The 17,177-nt window shown below is 42.0% G+C and overlaps 1 long non-coding RNA gene across 1 annotated transcript; it reads left to right on the forward strand.

Moving 5' to 3' along the window:
- The first annotated feature begins 1,402 nt into the window (after positions 1-1,402).
- LOC121144247 lies at positions 1,403-12,369 on the forward strand. The gene is made up of 3 exons (XR_005881562.1): positions 1,403-1,727; positions 3,923-3,972; positions 12,132-12,369. It is a non-coding gene; the product is annotated as an uncharacterized LOC121144247 (long non-coding RNA).
- Positions 12,370-17,177: the final 4,808 nt, after the last annotated feature.

A 17,177-nucleotide genomic window follows, 5' to 3' on the forward strand; every position in this document is an offset into this window, starting at 1 on the left:
ACTGGTGAGATACTTGGGGTATGGATAGAGACATAGAAAAAGATAGAGAAGAGGGAGAAGTTGGAGAGGGAGATCTCACATTTAACCTGGTAGGTATTCATTTCTAGTGAGTACTATTGAATCCTGGTAACAATATGAAATTAAACAAATGCAAATATTACATCACACATACGGGAGCAATGAGTGACTAGGGTGTGTGAGGAATTATGGGACAGTGACTGACTGTGAAATGGCACTCTTCAGATCATTGGGATAAGAAAACCCCTTCCTACATATCAAGACAAGATCTTGCAGCTACTCATGCATGCTGCTCATAGGTATGACGACCACAGGACTGTGCCCTAACTAGGAAGGGAACATGCTCATACAGGCAAGGCCCAGTGAGCCATTCATGTAGCTGTAGGCCATAGGAATGTGTGGTACCTTAAGGACAGAGAATCTGGAACTAACCAGATCACTGTTTTTTAGTATGCCTACCTTGTAATATAGGTATGACACTATACTTTTACATGATTCCTCCTAGGAAAATAAATATTTATAGCTCTAAACTCTAATATCAGGAACTCATAGAAGCCTTTGATCATAACACATCCCTTGACTTCAGTAGTGCTGCTGTCAATACAAGGGTCAGTCAAGAGAGATGCCATCTGGGCAGTCATCCTCTGTGGTAACCAGGATCATCTTCATTCCTCCACTCAAGATGGACTCACAATCAGCTGTGGACAGCAGTGTGGCTCTCTGTCTTTAATTAAGTTCATTACTTTGTCCATTTAATATATTGCATTTTGTTTTGGGTTTGACATACTAATATTTTTTTCAACAAATGTCATCTATTAGAAACACATTTTTACATGTACATACATATGCAGTGTGCATGCACACTTGTATCTGTATTAGTATTTGCACATATATGTGTAGATGTATGCACATTGTGTAGAAGATAGAGGTTCTCTTAGGGTTACTATTGTTGTGATGAAACACCATGACCAAAGCAAGTTGGGGAGGAAAGGGTTTATTTGGCTTAGACTTCCACATCACATTTCATCGTTAAAGGAAGTCAGGACTGGAACTCAAACAGGGTAGGAGATGATGCAGAGACAATGGAGGGGTGCTGCCTACTGGCTTGTTCATTATGGTTTGTTCAACCTGCTTTCTTATAGAACCTGGGGCCACTAGCCCAGGAATGACCCCATCCACAATTGACTGCCCTCCCCCATCAATCACTAATTAAGCAAATACCCTACAGGCTTGCCTACAGCCTGATCTTATGGAGGCATTTTCTTAATTAGCACCCCCCACACATGACTTTAGCTTGTGTCATGTGACTTAAAACTAGCCAGCACACAATGGATGAGAGAACTTCCTAGTCACTGGGATTCCATTCCACCATCCCACTTGCTCCAAACATCCTTACACGTAGTAATCATTTCTGGGTTTTTAAAGGCAGAACACTAGTTACTTTTCTTGTTGCTGTTACCAAATCAAGCAAAAGAGCAAGCTGAGGGAAGAGGGGCTAATTAGGCTCATGGCTGGAATGTTTTCTATCAGATAAGGAGTTACAGGCTAAGTAGCTCTTGGCTGTGGATGCTGGCTGGAGTGAGAGACTGCTCACTTCTATGAGGAAGACCAGGAAGCAGATAAAAGGTTGTTGATGCCATCCAGGTTTCCTCCTCTTTCTTTTTTCTTTAGCTAGGAGCTAAAAAGAGATGGCACCACTCTCACATAAGGTGGGCATTTCTTTGTCTTACACCTCCCTAGAAATAGCCTTGCACAGCTATGTCTCCTAGCTGGTTCCAAGTTTAGTAAAATTGGCAATTAAGATTAATCATCCATGTGGAGCTACTTGACAGTCAATGGATGCTGGAAGACATGGAGATAGTTTTCTTCGGAGAAGTGGCCCCTAGAAGGTTGTGCATGATCCAGTGGATGGTCCTATACTCATTCGCAGATAGCTTCACTGGGGTGCTTGTTATGTTGGCACATGTCTAAAATTGTCAGCATTTAAGAGACAAAGGCATGCAGATCTTTATAAGTTCTAAGACCAGTCTGCTCTCTCCATGGCTAGTTCATATTCAATCAGAGTGACATAGTGAGACAGAAGGATGAGGGGGAAGTGCAGAAGCAGGGGGAAGAACATAATGGGAGTCAAGAAGTAATTGGGGGCTGGTAGAGAGTTAATATGATCAGAATACATTTTATAGAAATACGACATTCATAAAAACTAAATATAAAATACTTGAAAAATATTAGCTATCATAGTGGGATTACTCAGGATTCCCAACTTTTCTGTCAGTTGCAAATGACCAATAACGTCCTTTAAACTCATACCAATTCCTTCTTATCTTAAATGTAAAATGTATAGTTTTTGTTGTCTCCTCCACCCCAATTGCTTCACAAGAATTAAGAAATGCTGAAGTCCATAGTTTTCTTAGAAAGAACGCATTGCTTTCTCTACTTAAGTCATCTGATCTCTACATCTTCAGTGCTCTTATGGGCATGAGAACTATGACTTTATGGCTTCTCCAAGTATGGACAGGTTAAGACAAAAGTGTAGATCTATTCTGTGAAAACCTCAGTGGTGGATTTGAGTTCTGTGGCATGTCTATGAAACCATCTGAACAGAGTGAAAGGAAAAGATGACAATAACTACATGGTTAATTATGATGATTCGGTTGAATTTAATAGATATATTTATAATAACCTATTGATGGGAGGAGTCCTTCTGTGTATATGTTTGTCTTATTGGTTCATAAATAAAGCACTGTTGGCCAATATGAAAGCAAGATAGGTGGGACTAGGAATTGAAGAGGATTCTGGGAAATGTAGTCAAGATAGGGAGTCGCCATGTGATCCCGGGAAGAGAGGATGCATGAGGCTGGCGTCCTGGGAAACATAAGTTCTTGTAAAATATATAGATTAGTAGTTACAGGTTAATAATTAAGTCAGAGCTAGCCATTAAGAAACCATAGCCAAAGGCCATCAGTTTCATAATTAATATAACGTCCCATGTATTTATTTGGGACTGACACAGCTCTGGGACCAGGATGGTGGGAAGAATGCTCATTACAACCTATGATATAGTTCTTTTCAAGATCTGTTTTAAAACTGAAATATTTTTGAAGTATATCCTCCATATGTCTATGTATACTAAGTAAGGATTATAATTCTTGTCTGTACAAATTAATCTTGCATTAACTAAGTGTAAGTAACATGGTGACATGGCCCAGGGATGCAGTAGTTTTCTAGTAAGAACCTGTCCATCCATCAAAGCCCTCATCTGATTTTGGAAATGTTTGGAAAACTTTCTATTACTTTGAACTTTTAAAACAGCCAATCATTCTTCAGAAGTTGAATGTTATGAGTACTAAACTGGAAATGAAGGACATTGAAGAAGTACTTTCTACAATAGTGTTTTCAGTATTTAAAGAAAGGACTTCTATAAGTACTAGAATATTTGGGCTCTGAGAGGTTTCTGTAAATAGCCTGGAGTCTGCATATGCTTAAGTGTGCATGTATCTTGATCTCTGTCTTTTCAATTCAAGGACAAAATCAAAACATAGGAGAATAAAATAGAGTAAGCTTTGAAACTGGATTTACCTATAAATAATTCCCTTGTCAATTAAATTTAGAAGCTATGAAATCATCTTTCCTCAATTCCACATTTTTTCTGCATTCAGAATAAAACAAATTGGGAAGTGAGGATATAGCTCAGTACTTGCATAGTTTGTGCAAGACCCTGGGTTTGATCCTCTGAACTAAAACAAAATATTATCCAGAATGGATATGAAATCATCATAATAGAGGGCTTATGAAATGAATGCATAAGTCAAGATATTTCAAAGGCAGTTACTTAATTTCAGATCTAAAACTTGCACACCATTCACGGTCTCAATATTTAATTGGATTTTGTTCTACTTTGTAGGGTACCCTTTGGAGTTCTCTGCAAGTTCTCTCTGCCCATGCAAGGATGAGGTAGGACTTGAGCAACAGTGTAATTTGCCAAGGCTTCAGGAATTGACCTTCTAAAGCAAAGAGTTAATTCAATACTTTCCCTAATATTTCTAAATAATTCTGTACAAAATATAATACAAATTGAGAACAGTTGTTTATAAAATGTCAGATTTTACTAGTAGAAAATTTAGTTGATTTGCCAAAGAACCTTCAATGACCAAATGATTCTGTATGACTGACACCACTGTCACCACAGCAGGAAATCAAACCCTTAACTCGGATGTCTTTTGGAGGACAAACCTAATGCTATTCTCCCCCATAAAATACATTGCAGCTCTTCTGTGTATCTACATCCCCAAGCAGAGTGTCATACCTTGCCTAGAAGTAGGCAAGGGTTTAGTGACTGCAACCTGTTTTGGGTGTGTTGTTGATGAAAAGATTTAATAACTTAGAAAGGTTGTCATCTTTATCATGAGGTTTCCATTTTCATTGTCAACAGCAAGCAGATAACTTTGTCATTGATGTTCACCTTTTGTCTATAATTATAAAATTCATAAAGACCTTGCAAATTTCGTCATATGGAAAGGCTTGGAGGAAAGAGATTTAACTTTATCGTTGAATAACATTTCCTTTTTAGTATGATCTTTTAATCAAAATCAGAGTTCTGCTTGTTTTCTGCTTATTGAATGCTACATAATACATAGTCAGGGGCTGGAGGGCTCAGCAGTTTAGAGCACTTCCTGCTTTTTCAGAGAACTAGAGTTCATTTCCCAGAACTCACATTGGGCATCTCACAACAACAACCTGTCACTTTGACCCCAAGGAATCTGATACTCCGCTTTGGCCTTCTTGAACACCAGCTCACATGTACAGGATGTGGCCTCAAAGATACACGTACACACACATAAAAATAAAACAAATCTTCAAAGACAAAAAGCTGTAGACAAAATCTAAAAGGACCGAGTGACTATGACCAAACTCACCACCACGTGACAACATTGGTACACGTGCCCATATGAATGTTAGTATTAGTAACCAAGTTTAAAGAAATACTGAAACACAATTTTGAAATTAAAGCTGAACTTACATCTAGTCAGCCAGATGGAATGATACAAAGAGTGATCAAGAACCCACAAACAGAAGAGTAGATAACCACGATTGGTTCTATTTGAATACATTTGAAATGATCAAAAGTCTTACAACAGATTGAGATGTATATAGTCATTAAATAAACAACTTCTCTATACCTCACTTTCACTCAGAAGAATATATTCTTTGAAGTTTTACAAACAGAATGTTAAACTAGACGTGCCACTGTTGCTTCTGGCATCACCATAGCATGTATCTGTTTGAGAAATGGACCACTGACTGCATCGCTCCTAAATGCTTAACAGTGACACAGAATTACTGCTGCTGTTTTAAATCATGATTAATTCAAGGAGAATGAAGTGATGGAGTCATTCTAAAAACTCCAAGTCACATGTAGTCAAAAGATTTGAATTCTACTTTCACCCCCCAGCCTCCCAAAGATGCCTGTGATTATCTTTTACACTGGAGAGTCTGAGCTCACACAAGAAGACATCATTTCTTTTGGTATCTTTGAGGGCTTTGTTGCGGTATTTGGATAATTCCTTCTTCAAAATTTTCATGTGTTCAATGCCCATAAGAGGACATGAAACAATGTTTGATGATTTGAAAGGAATTATGATTTTTCCCTTCTTGACATTTTCACCTGCGAAGAGAGCAACAGCGCTCTTTGAAGGTACTGTCAGAGTTTGGGGTAGAGAAGTGTATGTCTCCTTTAGCGATGACTTCGCTCCATGGTATATTATGAGAAGTGGAACCCAAATGCTTAAGTGAAAAAGGTCATCAAGGGAAGGGAAACCCCAGGCCTGTGCGCTGAGAACTTTCCCAGGAACATTTCTACCCTCTCCCACTTGCTCTTCTGGTCTCCTTCCCTCCCTTGCTTAGATGGTCATTGGTGACATTACTGAATGACAAATAGCATATTACTTGCAAATAAAAATGGCACTTTCAATACCTTGATGAACTTCAAACCATCTCCACTCTCATGCCCAAATACTCTTACAAGGATGCTGTGTGGACTGCGGTGGCTGCAGGCATGAAACCAGACTGACTTGGATTTGGATTCCAACTGTTGCACCCACTATGAAGCCCCCATACTTTGGAAATGATCCCAAATTCTTGGGAATAAATGAAATAAGTTCAAGAAAATGGATGACAGTGGGCATGTTGCCTTAGCTACGGTTATATAATTTACACATGGGTTATTGAGGTAGAAGACATAAAGAAAATACATGCTGGTACCTCTGCCTGGAAGGGAAACTTAGCAGTTGCTGGATCATGCCTCACATGGCAGACAAAGACACCCAGGATGTGGTCCTCAACTCCCTCAATATCAAGTCCAGAAGTTTTTTTTTTTCTGGCACCTTGCTGGCAATGGGGTTGACAGGATTAGACACAGCATGCAAAAGAGGTCGGTGGAAACCAAGATGGTATGGAATGGGAGATGCTCACTTAAGGTGGAGAGCCACTCTCAGATGAAGGGCTGGAGGTAGAAAAGTGGGAATCCAGAAGGCTGCTCCCCTCTGCTGCAGTCATCACAGTCACACACACCTGCTTCCACGCCATCACGTTTAACGTCACTCTTGGAATCGCCGTGTGCTGCAGACTATTTTCTCAGCAGTCCCGCCATCACCTGAGAATCTTTTCTGCCGCCTGGCTCCAGCAGCATACTGACTTCATCATTGACTTGCTTGTGTCTTATCTGAGGCTGAGTGGATGAACCAACATTGCTCCCTACAAACAAAATCATGTTTCCCCTCTTTAAGTTTCATGTAGTTTGTTCTAAAGTGCAAATGCTATGAACTCAGTAAGCTTTCGGAGGGTAATTAAGGAAAAAGCATAACGAATCCACACTAGAGTCTGAAAGTCACTTTGGACTAAAAAAATGAGTCTGATTCACTGGATAAATCTATTCAGAAAAATAGTATTTTTAAACTGTAATAGCCACCAAGCAGTCAAACATTTCATTTCTGTGGATACTCATATTAGATTAAATTCTAGGTACTCGAATTAAATTATGTCTTAATGTTTAACTTGCTTGTATTTTACTTTAACCTATTTAAAGTCTTACAGTATACTGAATAAAATATTTGATTTAGTTTGTGTTGGCTTTCGTAAGAGTTGGTCATTTCCTCTAAACTGGAGTATGTTAGGAAATCACCATGTATTTCTGTGCCTTCCTATAAATATTCATTCTCATTTTTCTTTGACATGGGTTTGAGATCTGACTGTGGAAAGGATTCTTGTGTCCTAAAGGAGCCATGTGCCTGAGCCTCAGATCCTAGGTGTCATCGTCAATTGCATTCCCAACCTTGGTGCGGGATGCTGGCATACTGACACCAGGAAGGAAGCCCGCCCGATGTGTTAAGAACAGACAGCAACTTATTAACTTGACGGACGTTTCCTACTTGGCTTTTTCCCTTGGAGTTTTGATTACCTGTCAATTATTTCCCCAAAGGTAGTATGTCATCTGCCTCATTATCATTTTTTGAAAATCTAATAAGCTTATAAACACCTGCCATACCCTGGGAAAAGCAAAGGAACCAGATCTACATTCATAAAAACAAACAAACAAAACACAAGGACATTATTTAAAGGATGGGTTGAAATTCTCATTTCATTTATCAATCTTGCTTTGTGGCTTTCTTCACAAATCATCACAGAATTATTTGAAAATATCATTTGTACTAGGTTTCTTTATTGAAATCTGTGTTGATCTGGGATTTCTTCAACCTAAATTGACACATGTGTATTGATTGCTATACACACCTATGCATAGCTTTCATTTTTTAATATTTATGACAGTCCAGAGATACGGACATTTTGGTGGATACAAGACTAATTTTTTATTTTGAAATATTTTTTATGTTTCAAAACATAAAACCCTTCTTATTTCACATGGTACTTAAAAAGTAGGGTAAATTCACATGTCATGATTATGTGTAATAAGGACTGTAAAATAGATTGGGTGGGAGGGTGGATAGATGATAGAGCAATAGATTATTGGTAGAGAGATGGATGATGGAAAATAAATGATGTCTTAGTGTGGCTTCTCTTGTCATGATAAAATGTCACAAGCTACATATGAGGGAAAGAGCTTGGTAGTTCATCATGATGGGAAGTGAGGACAGGAACACAGGGCAAGAGGCTGGAGACAGGAACGGAAGCAGAGACCATGGAGAAAAGCTGCTTCCTGGCTTAATCTTCATGACTTTCGCTGCCTGACTTCTTATACAGACCAGGGCACCTGTCCACATGGCTGGGCCCACCCACACGGCTCATGAGTCAACACTTGCCTATAGAGCAATCTGCATAGTCCCTTTTCCTTGATGATCCTGGTTAGTGTCAAGCTAGCACAGATAGATGATGAATAGATAGATGACAAATAGATAGATGATAGATTAGATAAATAATAGAGACTAGTAGATAGACATTAAGACGGATAATAAATAAGTAGGTAATTAATATAGATGGACATTTGACCTAATTATTCAAGAAAGTTTTATATGCCAATATTCCTCATTTATGAAATGATTTCTTTCTTGATATGCATTGCTCATGAGTCTGAGTATGTAACATGGTGCCATTCTTCTCTGATTATGTGAGTGGGGGGTTGAGTTCTTTCCAGAAGATGTTTTCAAGGGAGGGATGATAGATGAACATAGAGTGGATCTGCACTGGTGGAAATCATCTTTTCTCCTGGATTAGGCACAAATGGAAACTGGATTCTTACCCTGAGGCTGTTAAATGCTTCCTAAAACAATCACTTCGGTCCTGCTCACGAGAAATCAAAGAAGTCCACAATGTCAGCAAACACTGCTGCCTGTCACCCCACACTCTTATTCCCTGTCCATGGGAGTGGATTTTTCCAGTTGCTTATGTAAAGAATGAGCCTTTGAAATGGGCACCCGAAACCCTTTGAGTAGTCCCTGCATTTAATGGATGGAATGACTTTGACAAGGAAGCCCAAGTCATGGAGATTCTTCAGCCCCCAGGGCAGACTTTGACTTAGTGATCAGCCTTAGAATGCTTGCCAGTCCTTCTTTTTGCCCTCTAGGAAGACAAAAAGTAACAGCTCTTCACAGGTTGCCTGATCACCATTAAAAGCTAGAATAAACAGTGAATTAATGTAGTCCACTAATCACACTCACTAACAGAAAATTAGTGCATGTGTGCTGTAACAATGGCTGCAGTATGAAGCTCTGATGAAACATGGGTTGTCAAGAATCCTTGGGAGCTTCTGATATGATCACCCAGTTGGCAGTATTTCTGTGCCAGCCGGGCCTTGGAAAAGCAAAATTCTGTCCATTTTTTACTAGAAAACTTCTGTGAATTGACAGGCCCAGACAAATCCAGGTAACTTTGCAATACATTGCCTCATTGAAAACTACTGCTGACCCCACAGGGCAGCTGTTATCTTCTCCATCATGGTCAAGACCACTAAAACCTGGCTGATGGGTAAATCAGGAGTCCCAGAGTGAAGCCCCCCCACCACCACACAGTACTATTCTACCAGAAGAGCTTCAGTGGGGCCGAGGAGAATGGAGACTCTCTAGGCCACAGAATGACTTCCAGAACGCCATAGCCTTCTTTCAAAGCCCATTCTCCCGTTGTACACAGGCTCAGCTTTCCTCATTTGACTCTTCCTTCCTTCATGTCTAATCAATGTGCATGTCCCGCCTCATAGAGAGTTATAAGAAATGAGAGACTGTTTTCCTCACCCATCATGTTTTGCCATCATCCAGATTCCAAGTGGTCATAATGTCTGAATGAATATTGCTGTGAGTATTTGCTTCAGCTTTAAGCATAAGTGGAAAATGAAAAAAAAAAGAAACTTCAAAGTCATAAAGATTAATTTTAAACACACCCAAGTGTCCATAAATGTGGACTCTCAGTGGCACAAAAATGACATATAGACATGTGCGCGCACACACACACACACACACAACACACACACATGCACATGCTAATGAGGAAATCGTCAGTGCAATGCAGATAGTAAGAGACGAGCATCTTAGGGCACTGAGTTAATTTGGGGCTTGCTTTTCCATTTGAGCCATTGAAATCTTCGGGATCTGTTTCCTTGTATCTGCGTTGCCGATACTTGTGATCATAACACTGCTGACCTTGAAAGGGCATCTGTACCCCGCTTGCCAAAGCCTCCCGAGTGCACTCTTGTTCAACACAGGAGGAATTCTTTTTGATAAGAGATACATGAACTCCATTGCTGGAGACAGTTCACTGCCAAGAAACCACACAGGGATTGAACAGGCTCAGCATTCTTTATTAAACCCAACAGAAATCATAAGATTTTGGTGAAGGTGGGACCACCATTTCATTTAAATCCTACCTGGATATTACCATCCCATGTTGTTTCCCTGCTTGGGTAGTATCGTAGCATCGATCGTTCAAGTTATTTTCTGCAAAGAACTGTTTTTGTTTTCATTCTGATAGTGTGGAGGAGAGAAAGGAGGAAAGCAGGTGAGAAAAGACAAGGATTCTATGTTTTGATAAAGAACCCAGAGGCTTGAGATATTCAGGCTAAATTCATTTTCCCACAAAATGCATTGCTGTAGACATATAGAATACTATGTGCAGATATGCAGATTCGCCATTTCTTCACTTTAGCAAATGTTCCTTTGTGTGGAAAAGTGGGGGTTGTAGACACTGGAATATAATGTTGCTGACCCCTCAGGAGAACTCCCCAGGGCTCCCTCCCACGTGTTTCATGTCCCACAGTCAAGACCCATCCTGTGAGAAGATGGGAGAGTTTTGCTCCCATTTCACAGGTAAGCTTACAGAGCCTAGGGTGAATAGCAGCCAACCAATCCCTCCAGGCGCTAAACAGCACAGCACAGCACAGCCCAGGGCCAGGTCGAGGGTGTTACAATGCACTTGCCAGGACCCAGGAAGAGGCTGCGAATAGCATGTTCTCCTTTAAATGATCTCAGCAGAAATGTTCCCTACAGCTCGGCTGTCACACCGTTCATCACGGCTCCTCTTTCCTGAATGGTCCCACCTAAAATATGAGAAACCAGAGGAGCAGAGGCACGCTTAGCTCCATGCACACTCTCATGGAGCAGAGACAATGATAGCGAGCGGGCTGTGGAAACATGCAGCCTTTGGAAATGGATTAAGTGCACATACATTTCGTAATGAGTGACTGTAATGAAAGCCAAATGAATTATAATAAAATATGGAGTTTTAAAAAAGAAAACTATTCCATGCATAATGTTGCTGGGAAAACACTTAACAGTTTTTCACTGCGTGCTATTGTCAAAGTAAATAACTACCCAAGACAAACTTACAAAGTGGTTTTAACTCTAATGTGATGCAGAAAGTCAGTCATTTAATTTGTTAATTAGTATTATGCCAGAAACTATCTATTCAATATGAAGCAAATATGTTTACAATCTTATCTGCCATCTGTTTAATAGATGGGAGAATACTTAGGGCTGGATTCTCAAAGAGGGCTGCTGAAAATTTGTTCCACAATTAGTGGAGCAGATTTTTAATTCTGGATGGATTTTGCGTGTGTGGGGAGCACCTCCGCCGAGAAGACAGTACATCACAGCCCTGCTACCCGGGAGGAGCCGGGCCTGTAATGCGTCCCAGCAGATGCTCGTGGATCCAGGAGCAGAGGCATGTTTTTGAAAAGAGATACCTATGGGTAGTTGATATATCGTCACAGATAGAACACTAGCTCCAGGAAAGTAGAACTGATTTTGCACAAAACAATTTTAGGCTCAGATTTATAGATAAGGCAAGATTCCAGCTCACAGTATATACAATTTCTGTGTTCAGCAATTTTTTTTCAAGATTTCGTGGTAGCTTCAATTATGCAGTGTGCTCCCCAATAAAATGAATTCTCCAGGTGCTTTTAACTGCCGCTGGAGAGTGGATTTTAAATCATCATTTCGAGGTGGTTTGGAAGTAAAATTGGTGACCACGAAACATCGCGGATACTGTGTTCCACTTTAACTCTGCACTGTGATCAGGTGATCAGGCTGTAACAGCAGGCGTCCATAAAGTCAGTGACCCCAGAACCAGGTCTGCTTCCAAGGTAATGCCCCCCATTTTCACTTGTCCTTCAGGTACGAGCAAGCCACCTAAGTGCAAACTCAGACTGCCTTTTCTTCTTCCTGTGTTGCTGAAGACATTCCAGGTTTTACGGCCGTTACTGCTTTTCGTAATATCGATTACCCATGAAGTGCATCCTGAAGAATTCGGGTAAACACGCCATTTGGTGTTTGTGAACAGTGCTGCTCAGATCCAGCTTAGTGCCAGTCACTTGTGCACCAGCCCAGCTTGGTTTTGCCAGTGGTCCGCATTATCTGCATGCCATTTTAACTCCTGTTAGAAAATCCAAATACAGATCTCAATACGGTATTTACCCATGGTGAGCTCTCCCCCGTTATTTGCCGGCACAGCTAACATAAATTATCTATTTCAGCTCGTCAATTAACTTCAAAGCAAAATGCAGTTTCTGTATTTAAGAACTCCCTTAAACACATTCCGGGTGTGTGCATGTGTAGGTGCCCATTCCTCCATAGTTCTGTAAAGATACACAGTCCTTGCAAAGATGAGAATGATTGTCTAGGGGGAAAAATTAATTTCTTTGTTAAACAGCAATGTGTTCCACCCCTTTTTCTACACATTTTCTCCCACAATATTCTCCCAGACCTTCCTGGGTAACTGGAGTTGGTGCTTCTACTATAAGCAAGGCACGAAATCCAAGAATGATCGATGTCTGATTTCGTGGAGCGGTAGCAGCATTGGAAGCCCTTTCCTTCTGAACCTGCTTGGCTCTCTGTGTGCAATGATCCTCGGTGCTCCAGCCTTGGGGAACACTGCCTGGATTCGCTGCGCTGCTCGACTCCGATTCGGGCCCAGCAGTTTCTGCCTGTGCTTCCACCATGAGCACCAGGATGTTTTAACACTGAGAAGGTGTCATTCAGTCTAGGGACACTGGATTGTTCTATAGTGATCCCTTAGCTCTCAGAATTTTGGGACCACAAGATCCATGGGTAAGCTTCGTTCACATTCCTTTACTGCTATCTGCACACGGAATCCCAAGTGTCAGGACCCTCCCTCTGATCCAGGATGATTTTTGTATAGGCACCGCCCTCACCCCTGCCCCCTGTGTCCTTAAAAAAATGTGTTTTTAGCTCCTGCAGCTTAGCCACATGGCTATCTGATTCCACAGAGCCTTCTGAACACAATGCTGTGTCCAGTGTCGACATTACAGGATTAAGTTCATTGTAGCATTCTGAAACTCAATTCATCTGTTCCTAATAGCGCTTCAATAGTATCCTAGTAACCTCTTCTCCGAAGCCTCGTCTGGTCTGTATTTGCAAACACCGTGAGGGATAGGCCTTGCATTCAGAGGCAAGGCTGCGCTAAATCCTCCTCTGAGCTGCTGGGGAGGTGCAGGCGCCACCGTGGGCAAGCGCATTTGCCAACGTGCCATATGGGAGTCATGGCTGGGACTTTTTTTTTTCCTAGAATAATTAAATGTTGATGGCAGAGTTCAAATGGATCATTAAAATTCAAAAGTGTAAGAAACAGATTTTTTCTTATGTTGCTGAACGCTCCAGAGGGCTGAATAGCTGGCAGAAGTAAGGCAGGCTGCCGCCCTGCGATCAGGCTCTGTCGGGATGAAGCTAATTTGATCATAATATAGTCATCTCTGAAGATTACAGCTATTCAATTAAATATTCTAATTAACCTGAAGTATTAGGCAAATGATACTAATTACAAATATTCTCCTGAGATTCACTGCAATGAAAATCCCACTTGCAGCCGATGCTTCTAGCCAATGTTTCGTAACACAATGTCCTATATCATAGGCTTTCAGAATATTAAAATGCAGTTAATTTGCCTAAACCTCATTTGTTTAATGGCATTAGCATTTTGTTTGAAATTGTAATAAACGTACATCCCGCTTTCAAGTAAAATTTAAAATGAGTGTACTCTTGGGGTAACTTAAGATTCCTGTTTACAGACCTGGTACTTTACTCAGTGAGCGGAACACTTTGAGCTTAACTTTCAGCCATTAAACATATTGAAATTGTTTAAAAATGCTAATAATTTGTCTTTTCAAATAAGAAAAAAAGGATATTTTGCAGTAAAATTTCATGATGCGCCCATGTGACGGGGCTCCCACTGTGCGGGCGGGCCCTAGCGCTTGAACTTTCCTTTCTCTTTCTGGGAGAGAGCTGCTAGAAAGAGGGTGACTGCTGGCTTCCGGGACGGCTTTGCACAGGGAGAATCGCAGCCCCCTTCAGCGCACTGCGCCTGCTTCCCTCAGTCTTTACATTACATTTACCCCCCACCCCCGGAGGTGGCTGGATTTCTGCTTCTCCAGCCTCGGATGCTAACAGAGTTGTTCTCTGGGGAGCTTTCTATCCTCACCCTCCTGGGCTCCCCTCCTCCTCGTTCCTTCCCAGCAGTTCTGATGAAACAGGAGTCCCAGCCAAGCAGGGCTGACCCTCAGTGCCCCTGATGGTACCCAGGTCTCAGATCCCTGCCGCCTCAGCACCTGAACTGCTCATGTAGCTCAGAGCTGGGAATAGTGCGAAAGGAGAGCACTCAGGAGCCTGCTGCAGGCTGTGTTGGGTTTTTCTCATGCTGCTTGCTGGGGATGTGAAGGTTGGGATGGCGCCTGCCTTGAGGGTCTTCATAATCACATTGCAAGATGATTTAGGGGTCAAAGGGAGGGGCTTATCAAAAGGTGTTATTTATGATCTTGTTACGGGGTGGAAAGTCCAGATGAGTGTGGCACCACTTAGAATCGGAGGCACAGGTGGGCATTTTCGGAGATGGCTGTGCCTTGGGAGGAGCATTTGCGAATCTACTGGAGATGGTTGGATAAACACTGAACTGGCATGTTTAATGACATGGTGATAAACACAGGATCTGAGTTAAAACCAGGGAAAAAGTAAAGAAGACAAGAACATTGAGTACCCATAAACTGACAGGGGCCTCTGTATCCTGGGCCAACTCCTTGTCCCTGGGGAACAGACACTGCCACCCTGTGTGCCAGCACTGGATACTGTCCAGCGCTCTCTGAGGAGGAAGCCAGCAATGAGATACTATCTCTGGCTGGACTTCAAATAGTGTGCTGTGGGTAGATACATCTTCTGGGGGAAGGGGCCATGCTAGGATGACTTATGCCTGCAGACACTAATGTCATAAAATCTCCGTGTAATACACCCATTTCTCATGAGCAGAGGAAGCAGGGGAGAGGACTACCCTTCCATAAAGTGAACACCATGGAATGGCAAACACATAGGAAGCAGAGAGTGCTTCATCCTCCAGACATTTACAAGGGAACAAACACTTAGGTCTGGGTTTCTATGGGATGGCTTTCCAAACCGGAATGTGGACTCCTCCAACAGTGAATGGACTGGGCTGTGGTGTTCTGCGGTTCTCCTCCGTAATTTCCTCCACCATGGACAAAATCTTGTATTGACAAAGGGGAGGTTTCCATGGTCACCCGGAGATTACAACATAGGGAACCCTGGGGTCAGGCCTCCCAAGGCTGATAAACAGCAGCTTGACAAGACCAAATCAGCTGAGGGTGAGTTTTCAAGGATTCCTTTCAGCCCTGTATGGATGGGCTCGGTGACTGAAGATGCTGTAAGCACAACAGGCATAACCTCCAAAGAACACTGAGGGGGTGGTTACTCAGTAAGACACTTCTGTGTTGTCTAAACAATGACCTGCACTGAAATACTGCCTATTTTCTGACTCCTCTCCTCAGGGGACCACTCTTTGCTCCACCTATTTTTCCCTGAAATCACACCTGTATGCAGATTAAGAGCATGTGCCCTGACTTGGTGGGCTCCGGCTTCAGGTATCTGCTCCTGGTCTCAGGAACCTTCTACTTTCTACAGGGGCTTTGAGAGAGCTGCAGAGACACACATTTCTGTGACTGCAAAGTGACAAAGATGGAAATAAGCCAAGGTCTGGTGGGGAAGACGTGGGGGCACAGGAAGAGCTCGTGAAGGACTCCTTTAAAGAGGAACAATCAGAGGAAGCTTTATTCTGCTTTCAAAGTGAGACCCCTGGTTCCAGAAGGTTCTATCTCTTCCTGCTTTCAGAACGTGGAGAATCAGAAAAACACAGTGTGAGATGTGCCAGTGAGGACAGTCTGCTGAGGGTCACAACAGCTAGGTGCAGATGAGGCCAGCTAAGCGTTTTCATTATTCTCATCAAGACAGCAGGATGAATACTGCGTGGCTGAACCAAGAAACTGGGCGATTATTGGGGAACTTGAGTTTGTTTCATTTTAATAAAATAAAATTGGCCCCTCAATCTCTCTGGGAGATTTTTAACTGAGGTGTCTCTTTCTGTGAAGAACTGTCCTATAGGAGCTAGCAACACAGGACAGCAACAGCTACAGTTTGCATGGAACATTTGGCAAGCATTTCAGCCAGTGGCCAAAAGAAAACTAGAGTGTAATCTCCAAGCTTGGCTTTATTCTATCTGGAAGTCACTGTGGCCTGCACTTTAGCTGGGGAGGGACTGTGTGATGGAAGGACCCCCACTGTAGCTGGGAGGATAGCAGAAGGACTGCATGGTTGCTGCCCCCCTCCTGGATTCCCTTGATGAAGTGCAGTGACTCTAGATCTGCTCCACCTCAGCAGATGGATGCAGTTAGACACCAGCACCTCCAATCACCACACTGCCCTTAGCTGTAGAGTTCTTCCAACTCCAATAAATCACACATGGACATATTTTTTGTGTGCCTGTGGAGTATAAAGGGGGGACAAGTTTCACCTCAGTTGAGCATCAGGCTCTAGAAATCACAGCTCCCTATTTCCCATGATCCCATACATGTGGCTTGCACACTCCTGGATGTATATGACATGGAGAATGCTCAAGTACGTAATGAGAAATCAGAAAATGCAAGCATATAACCCCACAGGACTGTCGCAGTCTCTAGAAGCAATTCAACACAGAAGAGTAAGCTAGGAGGAGGCGGGTGAGAGTACAGGCTGCAAGTAAACTATTTTGTGACACGCTTTTATGACATAATTATATTGATCTGAAAGACACTCATCCAGACCCACAACCTTTTACACCCCAAGAAAGAGACCTGAGCGTGTATAATCTTTGCAATCACTTGATATTCA

This window comes from Mesocricetus auratus, unplaced genomic scaffold (assembly GCF_017639785.1).
Source record: "Mesocricetus auratus isolate SY011 unplaced genomic scaffold, BCM_Maur_2.0 Super-Scaffold_100015, whole genome shotgun sequence".
Classification (NCBI taxonomy): domain Eukaryota; kingdom Metazoa; phylum Chordata; class Mammalia; order Rodentia; family Cricetidae; genus Mesocricetus; species Mesocricetus auratus.